Below are 11,161 nucleotides of genomic sequence, written 5' to 3' on the forward strand. Positions count from 1 at the left end.
CGTCTAATCCATAAGTTCCACTATAATATGAGTTGCATACATTTACAAATACATACAGATAAAATCATACATATATGGGAATAAATTTAAACTAGGGGCGTACCAAGCCCCTTGTGGCCATTTTCACCCATGGCTGGGCCTTCTGCATGCCTCACTATCATTTTTCACCATACAATCAATCATAATGCGAATGAGAAGTCCTATTGGGCCGTTGGCCCAACAGGGGCTGGTTTGGACACGAGTGGTCATGCAAGTAGAGGATGAAAAGGAAAAGGGAAAAACGGTTAGTTTATATTTAACTGTCCTTATAACTATGATAATTAAGCATACATATATACAAACACATAATGATACAAATCACACAAAAGTGTATACTTGCCCCTCTGTGTACTAGACTAACATATTGGTCTAATTTCGAGATTTGACATGGCATGGGGACTGGGTCCTAATCTCATATTCCCGATGTCGCACAAGTTCCAAGGTGTTTTTGAGAACCCCAGGCATGGCTAACACCGGGGAGACTTAGACTAACCCCGAATTACCAAACCTATCTCAAAATATAACCATGGCAGCCTATTACACAAAAGAGTATACGACTAAAAAGAACAATTACGAATACATACATGGTGATGATAGCTGCTGCTAAAAGAAAAAAATCAATTTAAGGAAACTCAAAATTACAAGGTATAATGTTTGCTAAATAAGAGAAGTAGCTTTTCAATACACACATACAGTAACAACTTATACTCTAGGGCCAGGCCCAAATTGCAAAACACTGGCCTGAACTGCAAACATCCCAGTATCAACACTCCCAATTAAGGCCTAACCTCTAGATACAAGCCATCTCAGTGTAAAACTCAAAGAGCAAATGGTAGTTTGCAAATTCCAGGACAATCTTAAAAAAGGGTGAGTACAAATATGAAAAGCTCAAAGGTAATGGTAAAAAAAGCTTCACTTGGCTATTTAGACAGCCCTTATTCTAAGAGGAGACTGTCTCACATTATACTCTCAACCAAGGTACAAAATAGATTCTCAATGTGTCACCAGTCAGCACATATATACAGGTTCACAAAGTGCAGGTTGGAGGAGAGTTTAGGAAAAAGCTAAATTGACATATAACAGAGTCCCACTGGTGTCAAAAAAATGCCCCACAATCAGAAGAGAGTGTGTGTGTGTGGGGGGGGGGGGGGGGGGGGGAAGCAAAGAACATAACAAGCAATTCCAATTATCAAAAGATGCAAGGCAAGTATAGATATGAGCCTATAATTATAGGGACATCTTCTTATGATATTAACAAAATTTCAAGTTGACATGACCCCTCTAAAGGAGTATACTCACTCTAACCTCAGACTGGGACAAGCAAAAGTTAAGCTAGAAATCACTTCATACACAGGAAACACACATCCAGTTAAGTTATTTTTTTAGAATTTCATATCAACATTCTCCAGGTAATGCAAAGAAAGAAAAACCAATTCAAATGAATAGAATGCAGGACAAAGATTAGTTTGTAGTGCATGTATCTCTAAAAGAGATAGGCAGGGGTTCCTTGTCACTAATGTGGCCTAGAGGTAAGGCAAGGATATGCCAAGTAAAAAGATTAAGTGAGGATCCAATAAGTTTTAGCACATTCTCAAGAAAAGAACAACTCTTAGGACCTTCATCTTGGACAATGTAGTTTTCAGGTTTTGAAATAAGAAGAACACAAATTGCAATACCAAGCAAACATGGAGTCCACAAGACAGTTTGAAGAGAAAAAAGAAGATTTTAAGGATAAAAGGAATCAAAACAAAAGTGGTTCCCAGTTTGAAAGTATGAATCCATGTAACACAGGAGAAATTTCAGAATGAGAACAAGTAAAGTAGGAGAAAGCACAGAATTGCATTAAAGTAAATATAGAGACAACCACACAATTTTCTGAGGCCAAATAGTTTCCAAATCTAGGGTGCACACAGAAACACATCCATGGGACTTTACCAAATTCCAGGAAAGAAAAAACAACAAGAAACCTTAGTTGAATTAGCTAGTTCCTTAAGACAGCAAAGTCACATAAGTATGAAAGGAAGAATATAAGGCTTGCATGACACGGAACAAGCACAAGCTAAGTCACACTGTACAAGATTTTGCAGGTTTTCAGAGAGAGAAAAAAAGATCATGGTCTATGTGAAGCCTTGGACACTGAAACTTATCTATCTTTATTGAGATTTTATAAGAATGAAGAAATCAGTTTTGTAGCTTAAAAATCAATTCACATGTAGATTCAACAAAATACAGACATCATAAGAGGATCTGTAAACCAAACACAAGCTCAAAGAACAAACTCTTTTTGGAAATTCAGTGGCAAAGCAAACATTTAGAACTGATTCTTATATCTTCAAACTTAATCAAAACTTTTGATTCAAAACAGGATCATATTATAAGTACAGACTAAAGGGGAGGACACAAAGGAAAAGGCAAGAAGAAACAATAAAACAGACATGGCACAAGCTGCCTATTTTCTTAACCTCTAGTATTTCTCCTAGCTAGGTGATCACACAAAAGAAAGCCAAGCAAGGTGAACTAAGACCTCACCTTAATTCCAAGTTGCTTACATAATCAAAACATACTAAATGATTGTCTATCAAATGATGGGCTTTATCAGATTTAGACAAGTTAGGAAAGACAATTAGAAGAGGACAAGCAAGACAACATCAAACAAGCTTCACAGACCACACATAGCTTAATCTTTAAGAAAAAATGCCTACTATAAGTGATCATGACACAGATTAGCAAAGATCTTCCTTCTTTAAGCCAATTACCACTTTACACCACACTGGTTTAGAAAAAATAGAAAGGATTAAGTACTAGACCCGGACTAACTATTATTAAACTCCTTAACACTTAGTAAAGTGATGATTCAAAAGCAGGTTTGATACTTCACCTCTTGAACAAAATGAGCAGCCCAATCAAATAAATAAATGCAGTCACAAATAGAGTCCAATCTACATTTCCAAGCACTTTTCCTTAGTTTTATCTTATCTTATATCTAGGTGAAGTAAATTTAGATAGAAAAAATAGTCTTTTCTTATAAGTAAAACATTCCAGGCCACATGGAGAGGCCAAAACACATCATGAATGAGTCACACACATAGGTGAATTCTAAGTAAATCATTTTGGGGAAAGAGAAGTCAACAGACAACAAAAAAAAAAAACAAGGAAATATTTATTAACTAGAAATACACCTATCCAGTTCAAACTACAGGTCCATATTAAGGCAATTCCCAAAAATCCACTCAATATGAACAACAGATTCATGAGGGAGGGACCAGAGCTTCAACATGAACAATAAGACTCAAATGGAAAGGTAAACACTAAGTATTAAATATAGTTTTTTTTTTTAAAAAAAAAAGGAAGGAACAACCCTTATACCCAGTTATTAAACTATTTAGTTATTGCTAAACAATTTAATTATTGCAAATATAGTCTCAATTTGGTATTAATTTTACCAGTTAAAAACTAATTTGCATTAATAACCTTTATTAGTTTCCCAATTGATTGAGCATTGCAATTAAAGTTATTTGGGAGGCTAGGATTGCAAGATGACCCTGGCTTGTCTTGAACCATGAATTGGTTAATTACGGGGAGGTCATTTATGATGGAACTCAAAAATTAAATGAAATGGTATTTTGTCAATACAATTTTTGTCAATAATAAAAATAAACTGATAAGCAAGAAAAATTCAAAGCTTGAGGGGTAAAATAGTAATTTTATTAATTTAATCAAACTCCTTGGATAAATAAAATAAATTTCTTATCTTATTTAATTTCTGAATTAATTAAATGAACAATTGTTTAAAATTTTCCTGCGGTTGATAAATTAAAAATATTTTACAGAAAATGCTGTAAATGTTGCAAATTGAAAATAAAATCATTGAGTAGTTAATAGTGCCTCGAGGGTTCCCTTATTAATTTATAACAGTAAATAATGGCCCGGATAATTATGCAAAATTATCTAGGTTTTCTGTGAATGCGCTAAATTTTATTTGTTATCCAAGGACTTTGAGTAATCAAAATAAATTACGGGAGGTTAAAAATCAGGTGTCGACAACTTCCCCTTCGGTGTTTGGGGATGGCGGGACCATCCCTGAGCAACGAAATTTGACTAACTCTGATTTTTAGCAGAGCCGGCTTATTCTACCCTTCAACTTTGTTGTAAATCACACAAATGTGGCCGGACCCTGGACTTTGGATTTCCTACATATCTCGGGTTATACGAGAATTCAGGCCACTTGTAATTCGACTCTACTGAAGATCTCATGTGCATAACTGAAAGGTCCTGAGATTACACGTGTTGTGCTCAGTTTTCTCAGGGACTTGTTAGAGGGTGATCGACTCTCTGGTCTTGTGTTTTCCTAGTATCCCTGGTCTTAGGGAATCAAGCCACATGTAGTTCGACTCACTGGAGAGGAGTACGTCCCTTATGCAGGAATACCTTCAGATTTTCCGGTGTGTACCCGACCGGTCGCGATTTTTAGTAAAAGAAATCAAAAGGAAGCAAACTTGGGCTAAGTCAGGGAGTAGGGTCCTCCAAGTCCTAGCCGAAGAGCTTGACTCTTGACTCTCATGGGCACCCTTTTTTCGTCGGCCGCGTAAGAAAAGGTTCCACGTTTGCTCCGCAATTCATCTGGGATTGATCTAGTGAGCTACTCCTTTTTATACCTGCTTTTCCAAACATGAGAAATATTGCAGATATATGTGCATGGAAAGTGTAAATCTGATGGCTTTTGTGGCTTTTTGGCAACAGGAAATAAATATGATGGCCCTTTTGGTGGTATGAATGAATGAATGACCCTCTCGGCAGTATGAATGAATGGCCCTCTCTGCAGTATGAATGAATAGCCCTCTCGGCAACAAAAAATAAACGTGCAATGGCCCTCTCGACAACAGAAAATAAACGTGTAATGGCCCTCTCGACAGCAGAAAATAAACGTGCAATGGCCTTCTCGGCAACAAAAAATAAACGTGCAATGGCCCTCTTGGCAGCAGAAAATAAACGTGTAATGGCCCTCTCGGCAGCAGAAAATAAACGTGCAATGGACTTCTCGGTAGCAAAAAATAAACGTGCAATGGCCCTCTTGGCAGCAGAAAATAAACGTGTAATGGCCCTCTCGACAGCAGAAAATAAACGTGCAATGGCCCTCTCGGCAGCCGAAAGTAAATAAGGGAAATGACAGATATGGCCTCTTTCGACTGGATAATCTTTCTTTCATCCGTTGTGTTGGCTGTTGACCCTTATGGCCAGATATGCTCCCTTGCTTTTTGTTATTTTAATCCTCTCGACCAGATATGTCTCTGTCTCTCTTTCTCGTGCGACCTTTCTTGTCGGATATGTCTTTAGGCTCATTCACTTCTTACCTTTTTGGTCGGACGTACCCTTTCCCATTCGCTTGTAGTGTACATGATAGTCCAACGAGTTATTCTTGCCAGATTTGGCCTTCGCAGCTCCGTCGCTCTCCTATTAAGACCTGCGTCCACAAAAAATTGAGTTTCCTAAAAGGTCGATTAGCGTTATTGTCCTCCAGTTTGGTGGATCCTTTGGATGTCCATGTGAACCCTCTTGGCCTCGGTATTTCAAGAGATGATTTTTGGCGCGTACTTACACTAACGGGTGTATATATTTTTTTGAAGTCTACAGTACAAACTAGTAAAGAGCATTGTTCTATATATAGATGTTTGTTATTATTATTATTATTATTTTGAAAAAAATCTTTTGTCATGACGTGTGACTTTGAGTGTGGTCTTTTGGATCCCTCGGGAGGTATGATTGCTGATTTTCAAACTTGGTGGTAGAATCTTAAGACATTTTTCAAAAATTTTGTCTCAGTTCGGGGTTGCTTAGAGAGGGCCCTGCTAATTCTCATCATGCGGGAATTTTTGAGGTTCCCTAAAAAATTATGCCCCTGTATGGAGTCTTATTTTGCTATCTGCCTGTTGATTGTTCCTGATAGGAATTTTTGAGATCCTCTCAAAATGCCGCCCTGCAAGGGGGGGTTGACATTGCGACCTGTGTCCATCCTCGTAGCTTGGTCTCCTCGTTTCCATATTTCTTTATCACCTCTAGGTTTTTCCTAATGGCTTCTGAGTTTTTCTTTTGTGATGACCGAGCTCGAAAGCGCCTACGTATCCTATCGCAGCAGGAATTCAGGTCGAACGTAGTTCAAGACAAAGTGATTGAGCTTTGCTTTTACTAATAAAGTGACCGGGTCCGATATGGACTGCTTACGTATCCCACCGTGGGGAATTCAGGTCATTGCGTAGTTCATTACATAGATGATTTGTTTTCCTATTCTAGTACGAATACAAGAAGAAGATATGATTACAAGGAAATAACAATGCGATTGCAAGCAAATGGCATTCTAAATGTAGTATCTCTTAAGCGCGTTCGCATTGATGGCCTTGGGCCACTCTTGTCCGTCCATCTCGGAGTAGGACTATGGCTCTTCCTGAGAGTACTTTCCTGACCATGTATGGCCCTTGCCAGTTCAACGTGAATTTTCTTTATATTCCTCTTGGTGAGGGAAGACCCGCTTGACCATGACTTGTCCGATCTGGAAGAGTCGAGCTCTAACCTGCTTGTTGAAGGCTCGAGACATTCTTTGTCTGTATAGTTGTCCGTAGCATACTGCCACCATCCTCTTTTCGTCTATCATGGCCAGTTGTTCATAACGGTTTCTAACCCATTCTGCATCTTGCAGCTCCGCCTCTTGGATGATCCGGAGCGAGGGGATTTCCACTTCGGCAGGTATGACCGCTTCTATACCGTAGACAAGGAGATATGGAGTTGCCCCGATGGAAGTGCGGGTCGTCGTTCAGTACCCCAACAAGGCCTAAGGCAGCTGTTCATGCCAATCCTTGTAGTTGTCGATCATCTTCCTTAGGATTCTCTTGATGTTTTTGTTGGTGGCCTCTACGGCCCCATTCATTTGTGGCAGGTAGGCGGTAGAGTTCCTGTGGGTTATCTTGAATTGTGCGCAGATATCCTTTATCAAATAACTGTTTAAATTGGCACCATTGTCCGTGATGATGGATTCCGATACACCAAAGTGGCATATCAGATTGTTTTTGACAAAGTCGGCCACGACTTTCTTGGTCACTGACTTGTGGGAAGTGGCTTCCACCCATTTAGTAAAGAAGTCAATGGCGACTAAAATGAAACAAAGGTCCATTGGAGGCTGGGGCCTGATTGGTCCTATGACGTCCATCCCCCATGCCACGAAGGGCAATGGTGAGCTCATCGCGTGTAACTCAGTGGGAGAAACCTTGATTAAATCTCAGTGTATATGTCATTGATGGCATTTTTGCATGAATTTGCACGAATCATGCTCCATGGTCATCCAAAGAGTATCCTGTCCTTAGGATTTTCTTTGCAACGACGAATTCGTTCATGTGAGGACCGCATGCCCCTGCGTGCGCCTTCCCCAGCAGTTTCGTAGCCTCTTCAGCGTCCACACACCTGAGTAAGCCGAGGTCGGGTGTCCTTTTGTACAATACTTCTTTGTTCAGGAAGAAGCTATTAGCCAGCCTTTTGATGGTCTTGATTTGATTTTTTGAACTCTCCGGGGGGTGTCCTCCCTTCTATAAGTATTTCATTGATGTCAACGTACCATGATTGGCCATCCAGCTCAGCCTCGACGTGGGTGCAGTGAGCCTGTTCTTCTTTCAATATGATCTCCAGAGGGTGAGCACTTTCGGGGTGCTTGATCACGGAGGCTATCGTAGCTAATGCGTCCGCAAACTCATTTTGGGCTCTCAAGGTATACCTGAAATCGATGTTCTTAAATCTCCCACATAGTCTTTGCACTAAATTCACATACGGGAGTATCTTATCGTTTTTGGTCGCCTAGCTTTCTTTTACCTGATTTATGAGTAAATCAGAATCCTCGATTACCAACAGCTCTGGTATGTTCATGTCCAATGCCATCCTGAGGCCGAGGACGCATGCTTCGCACTTTGCCATGTTGTTAGTACACCTGAAGTTGAGCTTCGCGGCCATCGGATAGAGTTATCCTGTCTCCGATAGCAATACCGCCCCGATGCCTGACCCTTTGTAATTAACCGCCCCGTCAAAGAACAGACTCCACCCTATATGGTTCCGTCAACTCTTCCTCCATAGGTAGTACCTCCTCATCTAGGAAGAAAGTCTATAAAGGCTCAAGCTCGTCGTTGAAAGGGCTTTCTGCTAGCAGGTCGGCCATGGCATGTCTTTTGATTGCCTTTTGTGCTACGTATATGATGTCGAATTCACTTAGCAACATCTGTCATTTAGCCAACTTTCTCACGGGCATCGGTTGCCTAAAAATGTATCTCAATGGATCCCTGCGGGATATGAGGTGGGTGGTGAACACCGATAGGTAATGCCTCAGCTTTTGAGCGATCCAAGTCAGAGCACAACAGGTCTTTTCTACTAGCGTGTCCCGTGCCTCGCAGGATGTAAACTTCTTACTCAAATAGTAGATGGCATGTTCTTTTTTGCCTTTTTCGTCATACTAGGCCAGCATACAACCGAAAGCGTTCTCTGATACCGACAGGTACAGTAAGAGAGGACTCCCTTACCTGGGTGGCACCAGAACGAGGTGGGGGATGGAGGGGTGTTGGAGAGATATCTTTTGATTTTATCGAATGCCTCTTGGCATTCCTCCTTCCAGTTCATGGGAGCGTCTTTCTTGAGTAATTTAAGGATTGGCTCCATGATCACTGTGGACTGGGCTATGAACCGCCCAATATAGTTCAACCTTCCCAAGAAACTCATGCCCTCTTTCTTGGTTTTGGGCAGTGGCAATTCCTGAATCGCTTTGATTTTGGTAGGATCCAGTTCAATGCCCCTGCAGCTGACTATGAATCCCGACAACTTTCTAGCAGACACTCCGAATGAGCACTTAGCAGGGTTCAGCTTCAGATTGAATTTGCCAAGCCTATCGAAGAACTTGCGTAATTGTATGGTGTGGTCCGAGCTTTCTTTTGAATTTATGATGACATCATCCACAAGGACTTCAATCTCTCGATGCATCATATCATGGAATAGGGTAGTCATGGCTCTCATGTATGTGGTGCTAGTGTTTTTGAGGCCGAACGGCATTACCCTGTAATGATAGACTCCCCAAGGGGTGATGAAGGCGGTCTTCTCGGCGTCTTCTTCACTCATGAGTATCTGGTGGTACCCGGCGAAATAGTTCACAAATGATTGCAGCTCGTGCTTGGTGCAGTTATCTATCAGGATGTGGATATTCAGGAGAGGAAAATTATCCTTTAGGCTGGCCCGATTGATATCTCGGTAGTCTACGTAGATTCGAATCTTTCCATCTTTCTTGGGCATCGGCACTATGTTGGCTACCTAAGTGGGGTAGGATGTTACTTCCACTATTCCCGACTTTATCTATTTTCTAGTTCCTCTTTTATCCTGATACTCATGTCTGGTTTGAATGTTCGGGTCTTTTGTTTGAGCAGGGCAAAACACTCCTTGATGGGCAATATGTGGGCTACTATTTCAGTGCTTAGCCCTGGTATATTCGTATATGACCAAGCGAATACGTCCACATATTCCTTTAACAAAGCTACGAGCTCTCCCCTTTGTGGGGCTCCCAAGTGAGCATTGATTCATGTCTCTTTGACATCCTCTCTGCCACTGAGGTTGATTACCTCAGTTTCATCTATATTTGGCTTCTTTTTCTCTTTCAGTTCTTCCAACTCTTCTGCCAGCCCTTCTGGCATCATTGTAGATTCATCGTACTCCTTATACTCCTAGTGGTCGCTTTCCTCGTTCCTTTGGTGACATGTCATGACAATTTTAATTGTTTTGTTATGATTATTACTGAAAAAGCGAGGCGAAGTAACATTAGGCTTATTATCGGTTATTACCTAGTTAGTAAGAAAGACAGCTATTACTAATTAGTAAAAAGTAGTGATTTGTGAGGCTTTCATTAATTCAAAAGGCAACCGATTACAACTGTGGTCCTAGTCCGAAACAACGTCCGGCCATTTCCATTTTAAAACAACGCAAAAAATACTTTTTTTAGAAAAAGGTTGATCATTCGGGCCTCAGCCGACGTCTCTGTTTTTAGCAAAAGGTTTTTTCAAGAAAAGTCCATCTCTCCACCGAGAAGCCAAGAAGGAGGTGGATGTCCAATTGTTCAGCCGTTCTTCCAGCCTTAGATTGCGTATGTTGGGTGCCTCTTGACTTTCTTCAACGACCGCGTAGCATCCCTCTTCTTGGAGCAGTGATTCGAGACTTTCACCAGCTTCCTCTTCATTTAGTATCGGCATCTTTCTAGAGAATGACTGGTACAGACCCGGGATTGGACGAGGTAGTTTTCCTATTCTGGGCTCTCTCCTAATTGCCCTTGTGAGCTCGTCTTCATTAGGGGTATGCCCCAGACCGAAGTGGTAGTTCTCTTTTGGGATTGGCACATGCTCTGTTATCCCCCCGAGGGTTCTTCCTAAGCCATTTCCCATTTCAAAGTCGCTTCTCAGCATGGTAGAGGCGATCATTTTGTAGACTGCCGACATAGGTCTGCCGACCTCTTCTTCAGTATGTGTGGCCCCCACATATTCTACTATATGGAAGTTGGAGAAATGAGGATTCCCTTCAATCATGGGAACGGTGTTGTAAGGATGTGTTACACCTCGAAAAATTTCCCGTTAACGTACAGTGAATAGACTAACGAAGGGCACGAAGTATACGATGTCTTGGTAAGTAAGAAATAGCATCTGATGATTCTAAATGAGATTTTAAAAACATTCGAGATAGGAGGCGGAAGTTGTTAAGGAAAAAAGGTATATGTTATGTGTCGGGTAAGATTTACGAGTATTGAATTAATGATGGCTTAATGATGTTTTGGAGAAGAGTTATAATGTCCCTTAGATTGGTATTGAGGTGTTAAACAAGTGTCAAGAAGGTTCCATAAGGATTTGAGGTCAAACGAGTCGATGAGAACGAACTTCGAAAGTCAGGCATTATACGGCCAAACATACTGGCCGTATAAAACATACGGGCCGTATGTTCAACCTTATATCCTGCCCAGAATGGCAGCTCTACTGGACCAAATATATGGCCAGACATATGGTCCATATAATTTATAGGACCGTATGTTGGTCCGTAGATTGGTATCGGGCCAGGTTTTTAAAAATAA

The sequence above is a fragment of the Lycium ferocissimum genome, chromosome 8 (assembly GCF_029784015.1).
Source record: "Lycium ferocissimum isolate CSIRO_LF1 chromosome 8, AGI_CSIRO_Lferr_CH_V1, whole genome shotgun sequence".
In the NCBI taxonomy this organism is placed as follows: Eukaryota; Viridiplantae; Streptophyta; class Magnoliopsida; order Solanales; family Solanaceae; genus Lycium; species Lycium ferocissimum.